Genomic DNA, 23,278 nt, shown 5'->3' on the forward strand with positions numbered 1-23,278 from the left:
GAAAACGACCATGCCCGGTCACAAGAGAAACGAGAGGGCGCGACGGCGGAAACGACAGAGGGATGGAAAAAACGTTGGGCACCCAGGAAAAAATCCCGGTGCCCTCGTTAAATTCGCGCCACCATACGGCCCACCTGGCACGAACAACAGCGCGAAAAGCCACTCGGACAGGGACCCTGGAGCGCAGCATGCGCCTCACCCGCAGCGACAAGCTTGCGCGCGAGGCCACGACATCTGCAATTTCATTGCCGAGGACACCGGAATGTCCCGGCACGTGAAAAAGTCTAAATGGTTTAGAGGCCTGCAAGGCCGAAAGGTCCGATTTGAGTTTGTCAATGTTTGAATCATGGGTGGCGTAAGTAGCCAAGGCTGATAATATTGCCTGGCAATCGCTGTAAAAACAAACCGGCGCCGCACCCGGAAGCGACCGCGCGAAGGTGACCGCCTCCGCAAAGGCGACCAGCTCCACAGCATAAGATGTCGCACCCTCCACCTGAAAACGGCCGACCGCCCGAAGGTCACCACGCAAGCCGAACGCTACAAAAGCAGCGCTTGCAGAGACGGAGGTGTAAGCACCGTCGGTATAGATGTGGTGCGCCGGCAGCAACGCCGCAGCCGCCACCGCCTCCACATCCAAACGACGGTGCGGAAAAGCTACAGCCTCCGAAGGGTGCCGTGCGGAACTGTCGAAGGCTCCTCGACCTCGACAGCGCGAAAGGACCTCGTCCCGAAAGCTACGTCCTGCCGACGGGAGAAAAGGTCAAACTCCGCGTTTAACCTGTCAAGGTCTATCGCCAAGGGTGGAGCGTGCAGAAGGATCTGCAACGCCCGCGTGCTCGTCGTGGAGTACCCCTGCCAACACCAAATGCGGGGACCGCTGCACAGACACTAGGCGAGAGCAGAGGCCGGAATGGGGACACTCAGTCCATCAAACGGGCGACGCATAGGCGAGCGTCGGCAGCACGACCTGGCGGTACCCTTATGAAAATGGTCTATAGACTGTCTATAGACATTTTATATACTCTATAGACGCCCTTTAACTTATATTTTTTCAATAGACTGTCTATAGAGAATCTATAGACTAAAGTCCATAACAGACATAATTTTCCTTTGTCTATATTCAGTCAATAGATTATCTATAGACTAAAGTCTATAACAGCCTTAATTTCCTTCCATCTATAGGTGGTCCATAGAGTATCTATAGACTAAAGTCTATAACCGCCTTAATTTTCTTCTGTCTATAGATGGTCCATAGAATATCTGTAGACTAGTCTGTAACAGACAAAAGTTTTCTTTGTCTATAGACGGTCATTAGATTATCTATAGACTGAAGTCTATAACTGCCTCATTTCCTTTTGTGCATAGAAATTCTATAGACCATCTATAGACCAAAGTCTATAGTAGACATAATTTTACATTTGTCTATAGGCGGTCAATAGCTTTTATATAGACTAAAGTTTATACCTGCCTTATTTCCTTTTGTCCATAGACAATCTTTAGACCATCTATAGACGAAAGCCTATAACCGCCATAATTTCATTTCGTCTATAGACAATCTATAAACCATCTATAGACTAATCTATAACCGGCTTAGCAGCCATTTGTCTATAGACGACCTATAGACAAATTATACACCAAAATCTCTAACCGCCTTAATTTCCTATCGTCTATAGACAATCTTTAGACTGCATATAGACTATTGTCTATAGACCTATTGTCTATTGTTTATAACAATCCTAGTTTTATCTAACAATTTATACAGTGCCTTTCGACTAAGTCCATAAAATATCAATTTCTTTTCGCACTGCATGCTGAGTAAAACTGCATCGGGCCGCCGCGGTGGTTAAATGGTAATGGCGCTCGGCTGCTGACCCGAAAGACGCGGGTTCGTTGCCAGCCGCGGCGGTCAAATTTCGATGGAGGCGAAATTCTTGAGGCCCGTGTGGTGTGCGATGTCAGTGCACGTTTAAGAACCCCAGGCGGTCGAAATTTCCGGAGCCCTTCACTACGGCGTCCCTCATTCCCTGAGTTGGCTTGGGGCGTTAAACCCCCACGAACCAAACTGCATCGGGTGACCGCAACTAAGTCCTCCGCTTCCTTTGCTATTTCAGGAATAAAAAAATATCGTCCAACGGCAATGCAATACCTTCCTGTATATTCTTTTTGGAAGCTTTGAAGAGCTAATTTTCCTTAAACCGCGACGCATATTGAGAATATAATTAAATAATCTTTAATGGTGACAGGTAGAGCGAGGAAAGGCACCCACTTCTGAAGTAAGGGTGCTGCAAACTGTACTACATCAAACGAACATGTACACGCTCTCCCTTAAAGGAATCGCTCGAGAATATACCATTACATCGTTCTATCGTTACTGTTCAACGCGCTTAATTAAGAAGCATTTGATCAGTGACTGTACATTTATTTCTCTTTAAAACCTCCTGTAAAATAAGGGGGAACAACGGGGATGAGAATTCAAGGATGTGCCCATCTCTCAGAAACATGATTAGAAGAGTCTCAAAGATCATGGTTCTCTGCGAAATTAAGATATGCCATTTACACCTTTGCAGTTTGCCTTTACGTGTAAAAGTTCTGCGACTCAACAATCAGAAACCCAGTATATTCTCGTTCTTCGCCGTACACCTGCAGCATCGGAGGCGATAACACGCTGTTGTCCATACCGGTTTTCCAAACACGAGCACACGCCAAAATGACGTTATGCTATGCAGCATTATAATTATTTGAAAACGGCGCCACATACTATTCGATGGGAGATGCGGCGCGCATGGAATAAGTAGTAAGGTTTCGGTTTTGGTTTTCGCGAAAGTAATACGGTTTTTAAAGCGCGAGTGGAGAATTTGTGCTTTAAACCAAAGGCCATTTGTGTTCTTGGATGCTAGAGCAAGCTACACTTGGCAAGAGTACAACCAATATAGACATGACCGTGAAATTTGTTTGTTTCACTTTTTACCCATTTTGCCCGGATTCGGCGGGAAATCATCCGTTCAGCAAACGACCGTGTGCGCCGGTGTGTCGGCGTCGGCGGAGTTTTCTCTCGTGGATTACGTTTTGATTGAAATTCAACTTAATCGTCCTCTTACGGTAAGTCTACACGATTATTTTTATTGATTTGGTCTCCTTAGCCACTCTAAGCAGTGCTGTGTGTGCAGAGCAGATTATGTGCGCAGCGACAAACTTCCTATCCATGTTTGTAAGCGGTGTTTGTAAGCACGTTTGTGTGAGCAGCGGCAGCAGCCATGTTCTCGAATAATGCGCTTACGTCTGTGCCGCTATGTCTTTCCTAACGCGCGGAAGGGCACTCGGTGCGAAACCCGGGACGGTAAGCCCTCTTCGCGAGCTCTCTACTGGCTTTTCCGTGTTGAAAGGTAGGTGCGCAGCCAGAAATATCGCTTAGCCCGTGAGTGAAGGCCGAAATGAAACTATGCGTTAGAGCCGTGTGAGCACGATTTACTTGGCATCTGCGGAAACGCACAATCAAGTTCTGAGGTGGATTACATTTATTTTTTATTCTTTGTGTTATCGCCTGTCGGGACCATGGAGTGCTGTTCATTGAGAGGTGTGCATTAATTACTTGTTTGTTGTAGCCGCTCACTCGGTGCGCGTCGTGGGCAGCGACGTTTCACCAAGTATGTTTTCTAACGCTATTGACTAGAGCTCGAGGCGTTTTTCGAAGTTGTAGTGAAGCGGCGGTGGAGGAATGCTAATACAGTGATGGCTGAAAAAAAAGTGGTTGCCGGCGCAAATGGCGAGCGTGTACAAACACCGCGAAGAACCTACGAGCTGCATCCCGTCTCCCCTTTCGTTACACACGCATGGATTCGTCCATCCCTGTTATCCGAGCCGTTGGCCGCCGCCGCTGGCCTGCGGGAAATTCATTTCGAAAGCTGAGTAAAGGTCGCCTCGACAAGAGATGGCTTACATTTCGTTCCGAGAGGCTCGTTCATGAACCCCGCTTACGCGGGCACAAATTTCTTCAGTACCAATTGTGCGAGAGGCAGAGTATGCGTTTCTCATCTCAGACTGCTACATTACAAAAACGCCAATGTAACTTGGCGCTTATTTGCGCCACGAATGCAATTCTGCTCGCGCTGTTTTTTTTTATGGCTGCGCCTTTTGATGAATACGTTAATTGTTTAAATGAAATAATTCTTACTTTGAGCGTGTTCGTTGCTTTCGTTGATTTTTCTGTCAGCGTTAGTTTAGGGTACCTGCATGCAAGTGTCCCCTTTTTACTGCTATGTCCGGGCTGCACTTGAAGTAAAAATTAACTGAATTTGAGATGGTATTTCATCCTTACAATAATGAGCTTGTTGTCTGAAGCTCACGTCGGGTTCTGAAATGGCGCTGCTGCAACCACTATGTGCTGTTTGAGTTTTTCTGGATAATGCGCACGGCATGGAAGCGCTGTAACCCGCTTGTTCCAAAGAGCGCACGCTGGTGTATGAGTATGCTGTTTCGACTTAGTGTTTCAATTTGTGGGCGCAAAACCGTGGTGAACTGGTTCGCAGTCTGCCTGGTAGGTTTTGCATGGCTTGTGCCCGTTTGAGTATCGGCATACGTACCAGGCTTCATGCAGGGTATTTTGAAGCGCTTGTTGAATAGCGGGTATAAGAATAAATGCTTGAATATTCTCCATTTGGGATCCTTTTGCAAGGAGCATTGAATGTACGTTTTATGGGGCAGCATTCTCAACAGCTCGTAGCGAGTCAATGATGATAAGTGGCACAAGTTTTCTAAGTATTCTATTCCAATTAATGTAAAGGGAATGCATACAGAGGTCAGTATTCGCAGTAGGTATTTAGTGTAGAGGCAGAGTGCTGCACGGAATGTGGATATTAGTTTCAATGTTTTATGACAGCCACTTGGAATTTGTCATGCATATTTACTGAAATGATGAATCCAGCGTGATGGCTCAGTGGTTATCGTGTTCTTCAGGTGTTCAAGTTATCGTCACCACTGCAAAGTAGCGACGGTAACTGCGAGCATCACATAACCGTCTCTGCCTCTGTGCAGATTACCCACTGTGCAGCCGTACATCTCACTGGTCATCGCACGTGCCCTGAAGACAGACGGTAGTCTCGAGCAGCGGACCAGGAAGGCGTGGTCGTCGGTGTCACCCGGAAATCCGGCACAGCATCAACGGTTCACTGTGGGCTATAAAAGAAGATTCCTTCCACTGGGACCTCACTTGACAGTGGTGACCATAACTGCGAGCATCATGTAACCGTCTCTGCCTTTGTGTAGGTTTGTGCATAATTATGCATCACTCAATGTGATTTTGTTTTCCTTTTATGTCGTCGCTGCTGCTAAGTGGATGGGTTTTTTGTAAAAGATCTGAGCGTACTATAGCTCGTTGTTGTGCTTGCCGTCTTCCACTCACTGATATCATCTTTGCAACATGCTCAGAGTGCAGATTTAATTTTCATCGTGGTGCATGTGCGGGAATAACAGAAGAGTCTTTCAATGCTAAGCGCAAAGCCAGAAAGAAAGCATGGAAATGTGACTCTTGTCGAGGCAACCACAAGGGCACAACCACCACAGAAAATCCGCAGCATGACTCCGACGCGATACTCAGATTACTGCAGACTGAAACGAAGCTTAATGCTCTTTTGCCTTTGTCAAAAAAGTTTGATGCATTTGAGTCGCAAACGCAGTTGCTCTCTGATAAGTTTGACGACTTTCAGAACCACCTGACTGTTCAAGAAAAAACTACAAAACAACTAACGAAGCGAGTTGAAGGGCTGGAATCTTAACAATGTAGGTATATATAACTCAGCTGAATCAGGACCTAGATGATTTGGAGTGGTGTAGTCGCTTTCTAACCCTAGAGCTTCATATATTGACTGAAACCCAGGATGAGGACTTGCTAAGCAAAGTAAATGAGATTGTAGAAAAGCTGCAAGTTAAGGCTATTAAACAAGACGACATTACCGCTGTGCATTACCTACACAGGGCTTAACTGACGAAAACATTTCAAACCATTTCAACATGCACTTTGTAGAAGTTGGTGCCTCAAATGATATTCGTGGTACATTATCGTGTGAACAATACATGAATGTTCAATGTCCTCAAGCTGTATTTCTCGCTCCAACTTGCTCCAAAGAAGTCCTCAACATAATCATGACGCTGAAGGACAACTGTGCATCAGCCTACGATGATGTGAAAGTTTCTCCCGTGAAAGCTGTAGCCGCACTGATAACTCCAGTCCTTACGCATATATGCAACTGCATACTTCAAGTAGGGATATTTCCAAACCAAATAAAGCTTGCGCGTGTTCCAGCTATTCATAAAGGTGGTGCTTTTGAAGACTTGAACAACTATAGACCAATGTCAGTGCTTTCAGTCTTTACAAAAGTTGCTGAACACATGATGAACAAAAGAATTGTCAATTTCGTCACTCTGCATAACTTGATAGTAAAAGAGCAGTTTGGATTCAGAAAGAATAAGGCAACTGAATCTGCTTTACTTTATATTAAACAGAAAATTCCTGACAACATTAAGAAATAAAAGCTTACTTTGGGTTTATTTCTTGATTTCAGGAAAGCCTTTGATTCTGTCCATCATGATATATTATTAATAAAGCTACCGTACTATGGAATCCAAGGTACAGCACATGTCCTGATGGAAAGCTGTTTAATTTGCAGGGAGCAATACACCACAATAAAGAGCACCATATCCGATCGAGGCACTATTAAATACGGAGTTCCATAGGGTCCATTCTAGGCCCCATATTATTCTTGATATATATGAGTGATATTGTAGACACCACAGGCTGCTCTGAAATGGTATTAAATGCAGATGACACTAATGTATTTTTTTTTCAAGTTGCAATGAAAGCTTCGTTTACAGGGAAGCAAATGAATGGCTTCACTATTTAGACTTTTGGTTAACCTTTAATAAACTAGACCTAAAGATAAACAAGATGGAATAGCTGATTTTCAAGCCTAAAGGTAGCAAAAAAGATAGAGAGTTCAAATTGAAGTTCCGGAATAGTATTATCAACCAGTCTAAGAGGATTTGCTTTCTAGGTGTTATCTTTCATGAAACGTTTCTCTGGAATTCGCACACAGAAGCTCTCTGAATTGAACTTTCACGTTTTTGGCATATTAAACAGGTTGCCAGTGAAGCAACAAACTTACTATGCTCTCTTTGATTCACGTTTAACATACTGCTCCCGGGTATCGTCAGACACAACACAAAGAAACCTTGATTAGCTGCACCCTCTGCAAAAGCGCTCAATATGTGGTATTCGAAAATTCCAAAAATAGAACATTGCTTGCCATACTTTAAGATCTATGACATACTAGAGATCAGTAAGCTATTCAAATATAAGTTATTTCTAAAAATCGTGCACCAGTATATGTTAGACCATTCAAATATTGAGGTTCAATACAAAAAGAAACGCACTTCACATCTCCTTAGGGAAGATAAAATACAGGTGCCCCGATCTCGCACCAACTATGGTGATGTGAGATTATGTATGCAAATAGCAAATTTATTGAATCAATATCCAGCCATCTTTGAATTATTACCAATCTACCCATCACTACCTAAAGAAAACACTAAGGCATATGTACCTAATGGAATAATAAGTCAAAGAATTTCTTTTGTGTCATGGATGATATTTCGGTGTGTTGTACATGTAAATAGTATTTGAGAATCTGTAAACCTTTTTTTTTCCATATACAGAAGCATGCATACAGTCCTCAGGGTTGTCCATTTGTTTTGTTTTGTGTGCTTGCATACATATTGGTTGTTGTACGATGTACTGTAATGCAAATGTGTTCGAATAGGCCTATAGTGGTTGCCACTGCTGTCAGGGGTGGGATGGCCTCATCAGGCAACAATGCCATTATCCTTCTCACCCAGGACAAATTTTGTATATTTACTACTACTACAACCTGAATGATGCAGGTCCGATCCTGGTCTAGCCGGTCGCGTTTTGATAGAGGCAAAATGCTAGAGGCCTGTGTTCTATGCAATGTCAGTGCACGGTAAGAAACCGCAGGTGGCCGAAATTACTCCGCAACCTTTCACTACGGCGCCTCTCATAGCCTGAGTCACCTTGGGTTATTGGACCGCATAAAACCAAACCAAAACATCGACTAGCATTCTTAAATGGGATAGCCAGGATATATATACCTTGTGTTGTAAAGATGGAGCATTTGTAGAGACGGAGTGGGAATTTTTTTTTCAGTTCCTCTTATTTTTTTCCTCCCACTGTACAGGTCAACATGCCTGGATGACTGACTGCAGACAACAAGTTGCAAGATTGCTTCTGAGGAAACTATAGTCGGACCATTACTTTAAACATTTATTTTTATGTGGTGCATTCTTATGGTGCATGTATTGCATATTCCTTGCCTGCATAGCTTGGAAATAAACTAAATTGTAAGTATATTGATCGTCATGTCATTTGTGAAGACCGTGTGGTGACGTTTTTCAACAGTTGTACACTGTCTATAGGCAGTCTACAGACAATGGTCTATTAAGGTTTTTTAGACAGAGCTCTATAGACTGTCTATAGACAAATGTCTACAGCATTGGCAGGCCACATAACTGTGGAATGTCTATATACAGTCTATAGACCTATGTCTACTTGACCAGTAGACTTGTCTATAGACAGAAATCTACAGGAAGTGTATGGCCTAAGTCTATAGATCATCTATAGACTGCCTATAAACCTGTGTCTATTATCAGTATACATTTGTCTATAGACGGTCTATGGACAGAAGTCTATACGAAGTGTATGGCCGTAAATCTATAAATTTTCTATAGACTGTCTATGGACCTGTGTCTATAGACTGTCTATGGACCTGTCTACTTTCAGAAGACATTTGCCTATGGACTGTCTATAGACAAAAGTCTACTAAAATTGTATGGCCATAAATCTATAGATTGTCTATAGACTGGTCCAAATGATTTGTCTGTAGACAGTCTATAGACTTCGTAGACTAAAGTATATAGACAGTCTATGGACTGTCTAAAGAAATTTTTGTAAGGGTAAAGCGCCCTCAGACGAGCAGGCGCCGGCGTGCCGCTTATGCGGAAGAAAGTCGCCAAGCGGGCAGACAGCGTCTCGGCACGCTCCTTGAGCCTCTCCGCGTGGGGAATGAATGAGAGGGTGCGATCAAAGACGACGCCGAGCACCCTGACGGCAGGCCTGAAAGACAGGCGCGCACCGTCAAGGTGAACGGCAGACATAGTGCGACCCATTCCCTTCCGAGGAGGAGAAATGAGCATGCACACCGTCTAGTCGCGGGAGATGGTGATCCTCGCCCCTCTCGCCCACGCAGCGACTCGGCCGAGCTCCTCGTCCGCCAAACGCTCAAGCTCCTTCCTCCAGGCACCAGAACGACGACGTCGTCCGCGTACGCCTGGAGCGACACACCCTCCGGCATGCCCACCGCCAAAAGGCCACGCACTACCACGTTCCACAGCAGGGGAGACAGCGGGGATCCCTGCGGGCTGCCCAAAATGGGACGCGCGACCGCGTCTCCCGAAAGCAGCGGAAAACCACCTCTCGGTCAGAAAGGAACGACCGGAGCGACGCGCAGAGGTTTCTCGGGCACCCCCAGTCGCCAACCGAACTCAGAGGATGCCATACACTGTCAAATGCCCCCTGGAAATCTATGGAAATGAGTAGTACATACAGGCCTGCGTCCCGCAGCTGCCGCAATTTCGAAACTAGAGCGTAAAGGGCCTGAACAGCCCCCCGCCCCTTCGTGAAGCCGAATTGAGCCTCGTGGTGCAGTCGACAACGGGACAGGAAATGATATAGGCGATCGTACAGGAGCCGCTCCAACACCTTTCCGACGACCGAATTGATGACTATCGGCCGGTACGACGCAGGGGCCTCGGGCGGCCGACCGGGCTTCAAGAGGAAGGTAATTCTTCCTCGCCGCCAGATTCGGGAGAAGTGGCCAAGGCGGAGCGCGGTGTTGAATACAAACATGAAAAAGCCGGACCGAGCTGCCCAAAGCGCACGCAGCATGCGAGGGCTGATCCCGTCAAGGCCCGAGGCCGTCCCCAGTCTGGTGCGGGAGACCGCCAACTCAACCTCACCAAACGTAAAAGAAACGTCCTCGGGACCTCCCAAAAAAGGACGGGCCGCCACAGCGCGCAATGCCACGTCCTCGGGCGCGTCCGACTCCATGTTGTCACACGGGACCTGCGCGTCCAGGAGGACCGCGGCCGTCGCCAGAACGGAATCCGTCATCTCTCCGTCCGGTCGCGAGACCGGAGGGAGCAGAGGGGGTCCCCGCAGACGACCGAACGCCCTCTTGAACGGCCGCCCTTAAAGATTTTGAAGAGCGGCTTCGCGGGCAAGCTCGCGTGCGGCCGCCTCCCGCGCAGCCGCGACACGGTTCCTGAACCGGACCAGGGCTCCGCTAAAGGCAGTTCTATAAATGGAACTCAGCGAAGCGTCGCGCGCGCGGGAAACGCCTCCTCAGCGCGCGCACGCGCTTGCGCTCGAGGGCCAGGTCATCCGTCCACCACGACGCGTGCTCCCGACGCAAAGGAGCCATCCTGCGGGTGGACGAATAACGGCGGCGTTCGCGGTCAAAAACATCGTGAAAGCGCTCGACGACGAGATCGAGCGCGTTACCCGAGCCGAGGATCGCCACCAACGACCGCGGAAAAGAAATAATGTCGACTAATCGCGGAAATGACGCGGGCCGCCCAACGAAAGGTGAGGACCCTATCGCGAGGCCCGTCGCCAGCGCCAAAGCGAACCTCAATATGTCGATGTTCTGACAGCGGCTCGGTGTCGGCCATCGACCAGCGAAAGCCCGCCAGCTCAAGGACCAGGCTGGCCAGGGTTATGTCAATCCAACTATCGGTGTATTTGTTGGAGTACGTGGGAGGCGAGGAGGGATCATTGAGCACGAGGAGGTCCGCCCCCGACGCGAAGCGCAAAAGGTCGCCTCCACGCGCATCACAGAGATCGGGACCCCAAACCTCATGCTTCGCGTTGAAATCTCCGGCAACAACTGCCGGAATGTCAGCGGCAAGAGCCAGCGCCGCAGAAATCTCTCCGAAGACCGGAGTCATCGGAGAGTGCGGCGGAGCGTAAACGCTAATAAATAAAAACGATGCCGAACGGTTTGCGCACCGTACGGCAACCACGCACTGCGACACCAAAACGGGAAACATGTCTACCCGCGGCTGTCGGGCGAGGACGGCGCATCGGGGGCCGGAGGAGTGAGCAGAGCCCACTCCTGAGGAATGGACGGAATGACGTCATCACGCACGTAGGAGTCGGAAATGAGGGCAAAGTCGAAAGTGCCCTCCTCGGCCCTCGAAATTAAAACTCCCGTGGCGCGCCTGCAATGATCCATGTTCGCCTGAATGAAAGAAAACGGAAAATTAAAACTCATGACGAAAAAAACGAAGAAATGTGAAGGAAAACATAAAAACAACGGGTGTTGAACATTCCAGGCACGCACGAAAGAGTGAGGGGAAGAAATGCCACAAAATTCCCGCGAGGACCGACCCGCGCGACAGACGCAAAGAACCATCGAACGCGCGGCGAGACGAGAGCGGGCAGGAAAACAGCGCTGAAGTATAAAGACAAAAAAACGGCGGACTGTACAACCCTCTTTGGCGTGAGCCATGCCTGCGTGAATATGATATTCCGTGTGTTCTTCACCGTAATAGTGCACAGTTTGGAAGCGCGATTTGTGGGCTTCCGCAAGTTGGATGAATTGCAGGTACACATGCGCCAGTTCGCTGCAGTTTGTGGCTTTCCTCAAGGTGTTGGTGCTCTGGATGGCTGCCACATCGAGGTGTGCCCTCCAAAGGAGGAGGCGGCCGATTATTTTAACTATAAAGGGTGGTACAGCACCGTCCTCCTCGCTGTGGCTGACCACAGATACAAGTTCCTGTACACCAACAGTGGGAGTCCTGGAAGAAACGACTCTGCAGTGTTTCAGATCTCACAACTTCCACGTATTTTAGCAAATGATCTGATTCAATTAGAAACAAGCACAATTCAAGGGGTGCTAGTTGGTACAGTACTCCTTGATTATCAAGCTTTTTCCCTGCAGAGGCATGCAATGAAACCTTACCTTTTTTCTTAAGCTGTTTGGTCGCCAGCTCAGACCTTCAACTACCATCTATCAAGTGTCAGACGAGTTGTAGAAAATGCGTTTGGACGTGTGAAGGCACGCTTCAGAATGCTGTTGAAAGGCCTCGAGTGCGATATCCACATTGTGAACATTGTGATCCGAGCTGCTTGTGTGCTACACAATATCTGCGAGCAACTCGGTGATCAGTGCTGCCGGATGGCTGGGTGCGATGTAAAGCGCAAACGAATGCGTCCTCAACCAGTATGCACGAGTAGCCGATTAGAGCCGTCAGGAGTAGCATAAGGAATGCCCCGGCGAACCACCTTGCAGGCAACTGAAACATTTTGCATAAATCTGGCAAATCTGGTATAAGGTAGCACAATCTATAGCTTTTGGTGAGAGTTACAGAAACAGACGCATAGTTCTTGCTGATCGGCAGAGATTTGGTTGTTTCCTTGCCAGTTTATAAAAGAAGAGCGTCCACTTAAGAAGGGGCCCTGGCAAAGTTTAGAGAAAAGTGACTACAGAGATGAATTATATTGTATGCATATGAAATAACCTACAATGAGCGATATCAGAAGACAGATTGTTAGCATATAAATTAAACAAAAGTGAGAACAAAACTGAACTCTGATTTACAACAGATTGTAAAACACTTTTGAGCTAAAGTAGTAGCCTGTTTGAATGACCGGAGCATGGCTATAGAGGTAGTTTTCAAAAAAAATAATAAATGCATTGGTTCGCAAATCTTTGATATCCTGTGTTTTGCACTGTGCTTTCTATGCTTAAATACTCTGAAAGCTACAACGATGTTATCAGTTACCTGCGCCGTCTCCTTATTCACATACTACGCTCGAAGTGCATATGCATGCTTACTGATTAGAAATTATGCTTTCAAAATATCGCTATTGTGGCCGCAGAGCAGTGCGCGCACCCGTGAGCGAACCTTGGTAAGCCTCTGTTCATTTCTCCAACAGACGGGCTTTACGTCCCATCTGTTTTGCGCCAGGTAGTGTCGCGCCGTGACCGATTGCTCCACGTGCGCTATTTTGTACAGTTAACAGCTGGGCGCCACACCCTAGCTTTACTGTGCAATGTAATGTGCGGGTGTGTTTTTCGTTTACCTTTGTTTATTGACTCGTAACGCGCGCAACTCAGACAAATGTATTGTTATGTAGATAGTGTATTTATCACCTCTTTCTCTCTCCTTCCTTACTGTCCCCTCACCTCTTTCATTTCACTTCTTCAATCTGCCTGCTATCCCTTATTTCCGCTGCCCCAGCTCAGTTGCCGCTGCCGTAGTGATGGCAGATGCCGGAGTTAGCAAAAATCTTTTACTTTCCTTTTTTTTTATTTTACGTTAACCACTTACTACTACTTCTCATCACATGCTGTTGTAGCGTGAACTGCAAAGCAACGAAAACTCAGATTCTTGATGAATATTTTATTTATTTTATTTATTTATTCAAATTTTCCAAAAGGCCCTCATTCCAGGGTATTACATTGGGGGGGGGGGGGGTGGAAGCGGGTACAAGGCATTGTGTCAAGGTTACAATAATGCATTAAAACAAAACTGAGAAATCGAAAATAATAATGAAAAATGGACATCCACAAAAACGTTCCGAACAATGCACATAGCAGCAAAATGTTAGGAATAAATAACAGCACCGCAAAAAAATACAACACCGAAAAAATTGCGCAGATGTACACATGAAAACAAAAAGAAATAAAAAGTAAGACAAAGCGGAAGAAAGTACGCTGAAAAAAAAACTTTAGTTGCTGAAATACGAGTGAATAAGGTGTTGGAACTTATTTACGTCACATCTATGGCAGTGTGTGATGATGAAGCGTTCCATTCGGTTATTGTGCACAGTAAAAAAGAATGCATAAAGGGTTGACTGGCAGTTAATGCGTTTATGTTTGCAAGGATGATCACGACATGGAAAGTAACTGCTGTGGCTGAAAGAATTCACTATAAAGGGAAGGATTGTGACAAATCTTGTGAAAAATTGACAGGCGGTAAATTTTTCGGTGCAGTGCTAAGTTTTCTAACTCGTCTTTAGACTTCAATGAGGTGACGCTGGTGTAACATGAATAATCATTAAAGATGAATCGCGCAGCACGGTTTTGGACGGCTTCGATGTTACTGATGATATAAGTCCGATGAGGATCCCATATCGCAGACGCGTATTCAAGTTTCGGAGAGATTAATGTGGTATACGCTACTTTTTTTAACAGTTGTTGTCGCCTCTTTCAAATTATGTTTGAGAAGATTGAAAGTACGATTAGCGGAGGCAAGAGTGAGATTAATATGATGATTCCATGATAAGATGGACTGAAGGTTAATGCCAAGGTGCTTGCACCTTGTCGTCAATTCTACATAATTGCTATCAAGAGAGTAGGTGGTAGGAATACGTGGCTTCCTGGTGAAAGACATGGCCTTAAATATGGAACGATTTAATGGCATTAACCAATTAGAACACCATGTGCTTATCGCTTCTAGATCAGACTGCAGTAATTGGCTGACAGTGTTACAGGTTATACATCGATAAAGCACACAATCGTCAGCAAATAGCCTGAATCTAGACGTCACGTAACTGGGTAAATCATTAATATAGATGAGAAAAAGTAGAGCATCTCCCAGACGTAACATTATCATAACATAATTTAGAGTTGTTAACTGACGTCAACTGGATTCTACATGAGAGGAAATCTGCTATCCATGCAATAATATTAGGGTGAATGTTCAGTTGTTAAAGTTTAATTAACAACCTTAATTTGGCGAGGAACGCGATCAAATGCTTTACAAAAATCGAAAAATATTGCGTCAACTTGTAAACCAGCGTAAGTCAGTGCATGTATGTCGTTAATGAAACCGGCAAGGTGTGTGTCGCATGAGTAGCCCTTGTAAAACAGTGCTGATGATCGAAGACAGTGTTACGATCTTCAAGGTAGTTGGTGACTTGCGTATGTATGATATGTACTGTATGCACTGGTCATTATTTTCCTTATATTCTTTTGATGTAAGGTATCGATCTAATTGCCGAACCAAACTGGCTTTGATTTCATTGCCCTCGTGAGTCATGCGTAGCATCTTCCTCCTAAATTTGTGGGCCCTTTTCTACGATTTCGTCGCTTGCGCTGCTTCTTTATGAAGTGCAAGTGGTTGCTGTACAACACAACTGTTGTCCCGCTTGCGTCGGCTTCAGTCGCCTCCAGTTCCTGTGCCACCAACGTTTGCTCGGGTGCTGCAGACCTTGGTGCTACTAGTGCTAGGTAGCACAGCCAAGGGAGATGTACTCAGCAGTGCAGCAGTGGCGCTACTACTCTGCGTGTCTGCAGTGCCGAGGAGTTATGGGTGCAAAGGTTTAAGATGTAATGGGTCCACTTAGTACACTATGGGTCATACTTTAAGCTCGGACAGGCGTGAACAAGCCGCAAATGCCGCGATCACAGATTCAGTCGCCACACTAGAGCCATCAGTATCTCTGCTACATCGGAACACAGAGATGATGCCCAACGCAGCTTCCTGGAAGTCTTCACTGAGCATTTCCTAAACAGAGGCCAGTGGGTCCATACCTTGGCTGATGCCACTGGTGAAAGCCAATTGTTCAGTGTGGAAAGAATTTAAGGGTAAAGAGGCGAGGGGTGTGCACTGCAACAAGTACGGTACGCATTGCTAATCCGAGAATCGGCACAAAATGTCACTCCTGCAGAAAGGACGAGCCTCAGAAACATCAATTTGGTGGCTAGTAATAGCCTTTGCCCAATTGCGGACCAATTAGGGGGTTTTAAGCATAAGGGCTCCATCGGCAATAGGTACAAACTTCACTGGAAGCACACTGACACCATTTCTTCCGAAAGATTCCAGGGGCAAGCTTCGGGCCGGCAGGCTGGCTAACCAGGATGCCGGACCCCCACCTTGGGAAACTAAAGACATAGCTCGATGCCTAAAGGGACATTAACGTTAAATGCCGCTAAAAAACATCACTTGGCCAAACACCGGACTCGTGGAACGGCCTCACCGCAGAAGTTTCTAGACAAAGTCAGCAGGAGGCAACAGGATTTAAGATAGGCACAGAGGCAGAGGCGGAGGCCAGCAGACCTGCAGCTTGTTTGTGCCCTTCGGAATTTTCACATACTCATGAGGGGATTTCATCACACAGGAAAGCCACAAAGACAGCTGATATTGCGCATAATTATGTCAAAAGAAAAACAGAGAAGCAAGCAGCTTTGTCTCTCATATCCTCCTCTTTCGTCATTTCTACCATCACAGATCTGCTCTGGAGGTTTCCCCGTTGTGCCCAGATTGTACCGAACTTCAGACAACAGATCACTACCTGATGTTCTGCCGCCGCTTCTCTTCTTGGAGGAGGCGCCTGTTACAAATTCCTTTTCTCCAGTTGGGTCTGCCGGTGTCCTCTGCGGTTGTTCTTTCCATTGACACTTCTTTGCTTGGACGAAGCAACTGGAGTGTGCGTTCTGCTGTGCAAAATTTCCTTCTAACAACGCATCGGCTCCCATTGTCAGGTTTATTTTTTCCCTCCCCGCCTTCAGTCGGTGCGAAATTAAGACATTGCATGCGTTGTATTCGAACTTGCTCATAAAATCATTGTGCCGTCTTCGGTCTTCTAGTTTACAGTCATTCCGTCGTCCAATCTGTCAGGCTATACCCTATTCACAATTCTTTTCGCCCTGTAAACGCTCCTGTTTCCAGCAATTCATCGCCTGTGTCTTGGCCGCTCCCACGTAGTAGGTATGTCCCAAATTTATTTGAGGCCAATCAACTTATCATGCAGGTCGTGCTGTGTGCCAAGATGCTGTCATGCCAACACTCCCAGTTATCTATTTTACATGGCATGTCCTAGCAATAAAAGCGCCAGTATTGCGGCTTTCCGGCTTGCATTTGATGCCACAATAATTAATTTTTTGTCAGCTCTGCCCTAGCTCAACGTTACTGCCAGTATGCGTTCATAGGTTGTGGTTGTTGTTGACATTACAAAATGTGGCACATACCCACACTGGGGGATCGGCAAAGAATCGGGAGGCTAAGGTTGCTGTTCTTATTAGCCTTTCAAAATATGGCACATACCGACACTGGGGGATCGGCCAAGAATTCGGAGGAAGAGGTTGCTATTCACCTGTACTCAATAAAGGCAAAAGAAAAGCACGCGGGACTGCATCGCCGGTAGATTGCATGTCAAAAAAGGGAAGGACTGCAAATGAATGCTTGCATTGCTTGCATTGCTTGTGCACTGGTGGTAACCTGCGCGTGCACTGATGCAATCATTATCAGTGGGCAATCGTCATCATCTTCAGCAGCATCACAACTGCGCCCACTGCAGGGCGCAGTCAATCATCAATCAATTAACCAATCATACGCAAGACGTGTGCTGCTTCGACTGACTAGCCGCTGCTGCGTGCGCTCGTGTGGCTCGCCCTTGGCCTCCCGGTCTAGACGAGCGCTGGCCGCTTCTCAGACGGCTCTCACCTTGGCAGCTGTGCTGGTCGGTTCCCTCCGCTGCTCCTCAGAGGGTTCACAGCTTGGCGGGGATCCCAGTCAACTACGTCCGCACCTGAGAGCCGTGTCGCAAGGTTTGGCGCCTCGACTCTCGCGATGGGGCGACGCAACTGCGACCTCGACAATTCTGGCCCTCGACCGGAAGACTTGCTCCAGTTCCTGGATCCCCAACGACTCCTGGACTCCCTCATCCGATCTCTCGATGCGGCTCTGCAGCGGCACCTGCGCAACTTGCTGCCGACTCCTCCGAACATGGGCTCCGGCCTGGGCCTGCCACCGCTTCCCCCGACTTCAGACCGGTTCCCCCGCCGCCAACGCCCAGTGAATCGTTTCAAGGCTCCCCGCACTTCAGGACGTAGACTTCCTTTTCTTTCAATGGAAGAAGACCAGGAAGACCCATCTAACTCGTCGACCAATATCACCTCGCCAACCGAGACGCAGCATACCCCAGGGCAAGGCGACACCGGTGAGATCATACAACTTTCCCAAAATTTGTCGGAGCATGGCTGGGTCCGTCTGCCAGCATCGTTTGCCCCGGCTCAGCACCAGAGCATGGCTCTTGCGCGACCGACTGAACAAAACGCATCGGGACCTGTTCTTCCCCTGTTCCCCGTTGAATCGGTTCCGCCAGACCTTTTGCGCTCTTGGCTGGCCGGTGAATCGGTGATGATCATCTTCGCGGTCATCCCCTTGCCACCTCAGGAGGAGCGCCCTGCTGACGACCCAGAAGACTAGAAGAATCAAGAAGGGGAGAAATTGAAGACACGCTCGTATGCCACTAGCAAATGCCCCCGACTGGCCTGGAGCTCTTCAATCCTTCATGGCTAAGCAGTTTTTTTTTTGCTTCTCCCTTGTTCGACCCCGACTGGCCCAGGAATACTCAAGCCTTATTTGTCAAGCAGTTTTTTTCTTTGTCACCGACTGGCGCGAATTTCTGGAGCCTTCACTGTCAAGCTCTTTTTTTTTCTTTTGTCGTTGAAAAATAAATGTCGCCTGCTTTCTTTTCCTTCCGCACTCTTGACTAGTGTTCTTCCTTCAGGTAAGCCTGGGAACGCAACGGCAAAGCAGAACCTAAGCTGAAAAAGCTTAGAACATGTGTATTTATCGGCAATCTGCTTCAGAAAGACTAAATTTGGGTCTCTTGATAAACTAGAACTGCGAGAACTACGATACAGCAGCCACAATCGGTGCTCAGGCACACTGGAATTTAGCACGAGAGTCCACTCGAGCTATTGCGCCCACGTTTCACAGGAGCGACAGGGATATGAGAAAGATTAAAACAAACTGCCAACAATTAACAGAGAAAAAGCAGTTAACAGGAAATAAAAGTACCCAAGGAAGCAAAAGGCCGAGTCATTACGCTGAAAGAGAAAACAGTAGTTAAAAAAGAACACGCCAGCAACACCCAAAACCAATTAAAAGGAACAGAAGGCGGTGACACGGCGGCCAACCGTTTACACGCCATAACACTTAAAAGCGATTAAAACAAAAGAGGCCAGTACGGCCTAAGGAAGCGGTAGAAAGCGAATACACAGCTATTTCTAGGAAAACACTTTACCGAGCCGCCCAGCTTGGGTTGATATAAACAAGAATGGAGCGTGTTCCAGTAATGGCCTTCTTTTTTCTTAGAAACCCAGAAGGGGTGCGGATGCAGTCGTCTCCTACCTTTTAAATGAGAAAAAGTTCAATTATTACTGGGTCAATTTTGCTTTTTGCAGTCGCCACAAATTTTGTGTCCGAGATCTCGGTTGATTCTAATGGTCGGACATGAGTCCCCCGGACTTGTTTTGTACGCTTAGATCCTCGTTACACGGACTGGCTAACTATATTTACGCTTAACTGCAGTTATAGGGCTTAACTATGGTTAGCGCAAACCTTAGCTATCCGAGCTTACGCGCGGTTTGAGCATGTTGGTTAGTGTGATGGAAACACCATGTGATCACCTCCACTGCCAATTTGTGACTATACCTATACCTGTGCATTATTAAACACGCTTACTTAAAAAAAGATGACTGAAAGAACAAAAAAGGTTGTTTATCGCACTACCACCTGCGGGGCACAGTTTTGCTCACGCATGTGGCGGGCATTAACGAAAAGCTAAACGAAGTCTACAAACAATATTTTAGCTGACTTTTTGTCGACATAATAGCCACCTGTAGCCACTACTTTCCTGGGAGCTGTCATGGGAGCATTGTGCGTCTTTTGGCTGCAATCGCACCTCCTGTACGTGATTAGTCCAGTCAAGTGCGATGTCTCATTGCCTGCTTACGTTCTGTGTGTGCAATATCGTGTCCTGTCATTGCGTCGACGTTGAGCATTCAGGCTACGATGGCTTCAGGCGGGCCTGCGGAGGACGGTGGGGACGACCTCGACTTTGAATCTTGGGCTGCATTCACGGTGCATCAGGCAGCACTTCAACGCCTACACTTGCAGCAGCTTGCTCTAAGCGCCGACATCGACATGCTGGAAGTGAAAAGCAGGCGTCATCGAAGGCGATCTGAACGGCTTTTGTTGGCGGCGATTCTTCAGTGCACGCGGCAGCGAGCGTTATGGATGTACCCACGCTCAAACTCGAGGTACGAAACGACGCTGGCCCATCTTCCGGCCAGCGGCTTCCGCGATAGTATCAGGATGAACCGCCCCACATTTCACTATATTGTGGGCGTTTGCGAGAGCATGCGTCGGCAAGACACCGGCATGCGAAAGGCAATTGCTCTGGAAAAACGCGTGGCGATTGGCCTTTACCGCCTCGCAACGTCAGCTGAAGAGCAGACTGTCAAAATCCTCTTTGGCGTGAGCCCTGCCTTCGTGAACATGATATTCCGTGAGTTCTGCACCGTAATTGTGCACAGCTTGGAAGCGCGATTTGTGGGCTTCCGGAAGTTGGATGAATTGCAGGTACACATGCGCCAGTTCGCTGCAGTTTGTGGCTTTCCTCAAGGTGTTGGTGCTCTGGATGGCTGCCACATCGAGGCTGCCACATGGAAAGGTAACTGACGGTGGCTGAAAGAATTCACTATAAAGGGAAGGATGGTGATAAATCTTACGAAAAAGTGATAGGCGGGAAATTTTACGGCGCAGTGCTCAGTTTTCTAACTCGTCTTTAGACTTCAATGAGGCGACGCTGGTGTAACATGAGAAATCAGAAAAGATGAAATGCGCAGCACGGTTTTGCAGGGCTTCGATGTTATTGATGATATAAGTCTGATGAGAATCCAAAATGGCAGAGGCGTATTTGAGTTTCGGACGGATTAATGTGGTATACGCTATTTTGTATTTTTTTACTTGTGTTCCGGCCTCTTTTAAATGATGTTTGAGAAGACTGAAAGTACGATTAGCGGAAGCAAGAGTGAGATTAATATGATGATTCCATGATAAGTTGGACTCAAGGTTAATGCCAAGATACTTGTACCTTGTCGTCAATTCTACACTATTTCTATCAAGAGAGTAGGTGGTAGGAATACGTGGCTTGCTGGTCAAAAGACATCGCCTTAAATTTGGAAAGATTTAATGGCATTAACCAATTAGAACACCATGTGCTTATCGCTTATAGATCATACTGCAGTAATTGGCTGTCAGTGTTACAGGTTATACATCGATAAAGCACACAATCGTCAGCAAATAGCCTGATTCTAGACGTCACGTAACTGGGTAAATCATTAATATAGATGAGAAAAAGTAAAGCATCTTCCAGACGTAACGTTAGCATAACATAATTTAGAGCTGTTAACTGACGTGAACTGGATTCTAGATGAGAGGAAATCTGCTATCCATGCAATAATATTAGGGTGAATGTTCAGTTGTTAAAGTTTAATTAACCACCTTAATTTGGCGAGTAACGCGATCAAATGCTTTACAAAAATCGAAAAATATTGCGTCAACTTGTAAACCAGCGTCAGTGAGTGCATGTATGTCGTTAATGAAACCGGCAAGGTGGGTGTCGCATGAGTAGCCCTTGCGAAAACAGTGCTGATGATCGAAGATAGTGTTACGATCTTCAAGGTAGTTGGTGACCTGCGTATGTATGATATTTACTGTATTTACTGTTCATTATTTCCTTTTCGTGTATCGGTCTAATAGCCAAACCAAACTGGCGTTGATTTCATTGCCCTCGTGAGTCATGCGTAGCATCTTCCTCCTAAATTTGTGGGCCCTTTTGTCGGATTTAGTCGCTTGCGCTGCTTCTTTATGAAGCGCAAGTGGTTGCTCTACAACTGAACTGTTGTCCCGCTTGCGTCGGCTTCAGTCGCCTCCAGTTCCTGTGCCACCAACGTTTGCTCGGCTGCTGCAGACCATTGTACCACTGGTACTGGGTAGCACAGCCAGGGGAGATGAGCTGGGAGCCGAGGAGTTGGGGGAGGGTCTATCGTCTATTGTTTCTCCGAAGAGCCCGTCTTCCCCTGACGCGAGCACCTCGGTATGGTCTGGTGCCGCAGTGACGACTGGCAGCTGCACACGACCAAATATAGTATATATTGCATTTTGTAGCGGAAGCGACATTGGCCACGAACTCGCAGTTTCGCCATGCTCGCATTCCCACCGTCGTCGCACCGCAGCACGTGACCAACCACGTAACTGGTCATGTGACCAACCGCGTGAAGAACCACGTCACCAGCCACGGCGCCACCTCCTCGCCATCTGGCGTGACGTCAGAGGAGAAGCTGCGCTATGCATTAGCTTTCGCTACGTACATCCTGACATAGCCGAGCTAAGCCACTGCCAATTTTTTTTCATCTTCCCAGATGAGGGGTCAAAGTTTCCCTAATAGTATGCAGTGTGGCTAGTTTTTCTAGCCACCCTGTATACGCAATGCCTTATGACCTCGACTGTACCAGAAGGTTGGAAGAATGCAAACATTATCTTAATTCATAAGAAGGGAGACGCCAAGGACTTGAAAAATTACAGGCCGATCAGCTTACTATCCGTTGCCTACAAAGTATTTACTAAGGTAATCGCTAATAGAGTCAGGGAAACGTTAGACTTTAATCAACCAAATGATCAGGCAGGCTTTCGTAAAGGATATTCCACAATAGGTCATATTCACACTATCAATCAGGTGATAGAGAAATGCGGAGAATATAACCAACCTCAATATATAGCTTTCATTGATTACGAGAAAGCATTAGACTCAGTGGAAACCTCAGCAGTCATAAAGGCATTGCGTAATCAGGGGGTAGAAGATCCTTATGTCAAAATACTGGAAGATATATATAGGAACTGCACAGCTACTATAGTCCTCCGTAAAGTCAGCAATAAAATTCCAATAAGGAAGGGCGTCCGGCAAGGAGACACGATCTCGCCAATGCTGTTCACCGCATGTTTACAGGAAGTGTTTCGAGGCCTGAATTGGGAACAGTTGGGAATAAGAATAAGTGGAGAATAACTAAATATTCTGCGATTTGCTGATGACATCACCTTGCTGAGTCACTCAGGAGGTGAACTGCAAATCATGATCAATGAGTTAGACAGGCAGAGCAGATCGATGGGTCTAAAAATTAACATGCAGAAAACCAAGGTAATGTTCAACCGCCTAGCAAGGGAACAACAGTTCACAATTTGCAGCGAGAGCCTAGAAATTGTGACGGAATACGTCTACTTAGGGCAGGTAGTGACAGCTGATCCGGAGCATGAGAGGTAGATAACTAGAAGGATAAGAATGAGGTGGAGC

General features: G+C 46.8%; 1 protein-coding gene and 1 long non-coding RNA gene across 2 annotated transcripts in view; both read left to right on the forward strand.

Moving 5' to 3' along the window:
- The window catches only part of dysc (whirlin protein dyschronic), a 352,774-nt gene that overhangs the window by 189,121 nt on the left and 140,375 nt on the right, over positions 1-23,278 (forward strand). The gene's annotated exons all lie outside the window — the stretch shown is intronic.
- Positions 3,023-8,389, forward strand: LOC144115969 (uncharacterized). Its single transcript, XR_013311627.1, has 3 exons — positions 3,023-3,099; positions 5,032-5,262; positions 8,247-8,389. It is a non-coding gene; the product is annotated as an uncharacterized LOC144115969 (long non-coding RNA).

This window comes from Amblyomma americanum, chromosome 1 (assembly GCF_052857255.1).
Source record: "Amblyomma americanum isolate KBUSLIRL-KWMA chromosome 1, ASM5285725v1, whole genome shotgun sequence".
In the NCBI taxonomy this organism is placed as follows: Eukaryota; Metazoa; Arthropoda; class Arachnida; order Ixodida; family Ixodidae; genus Amblyomma; species Amblyomma americanum.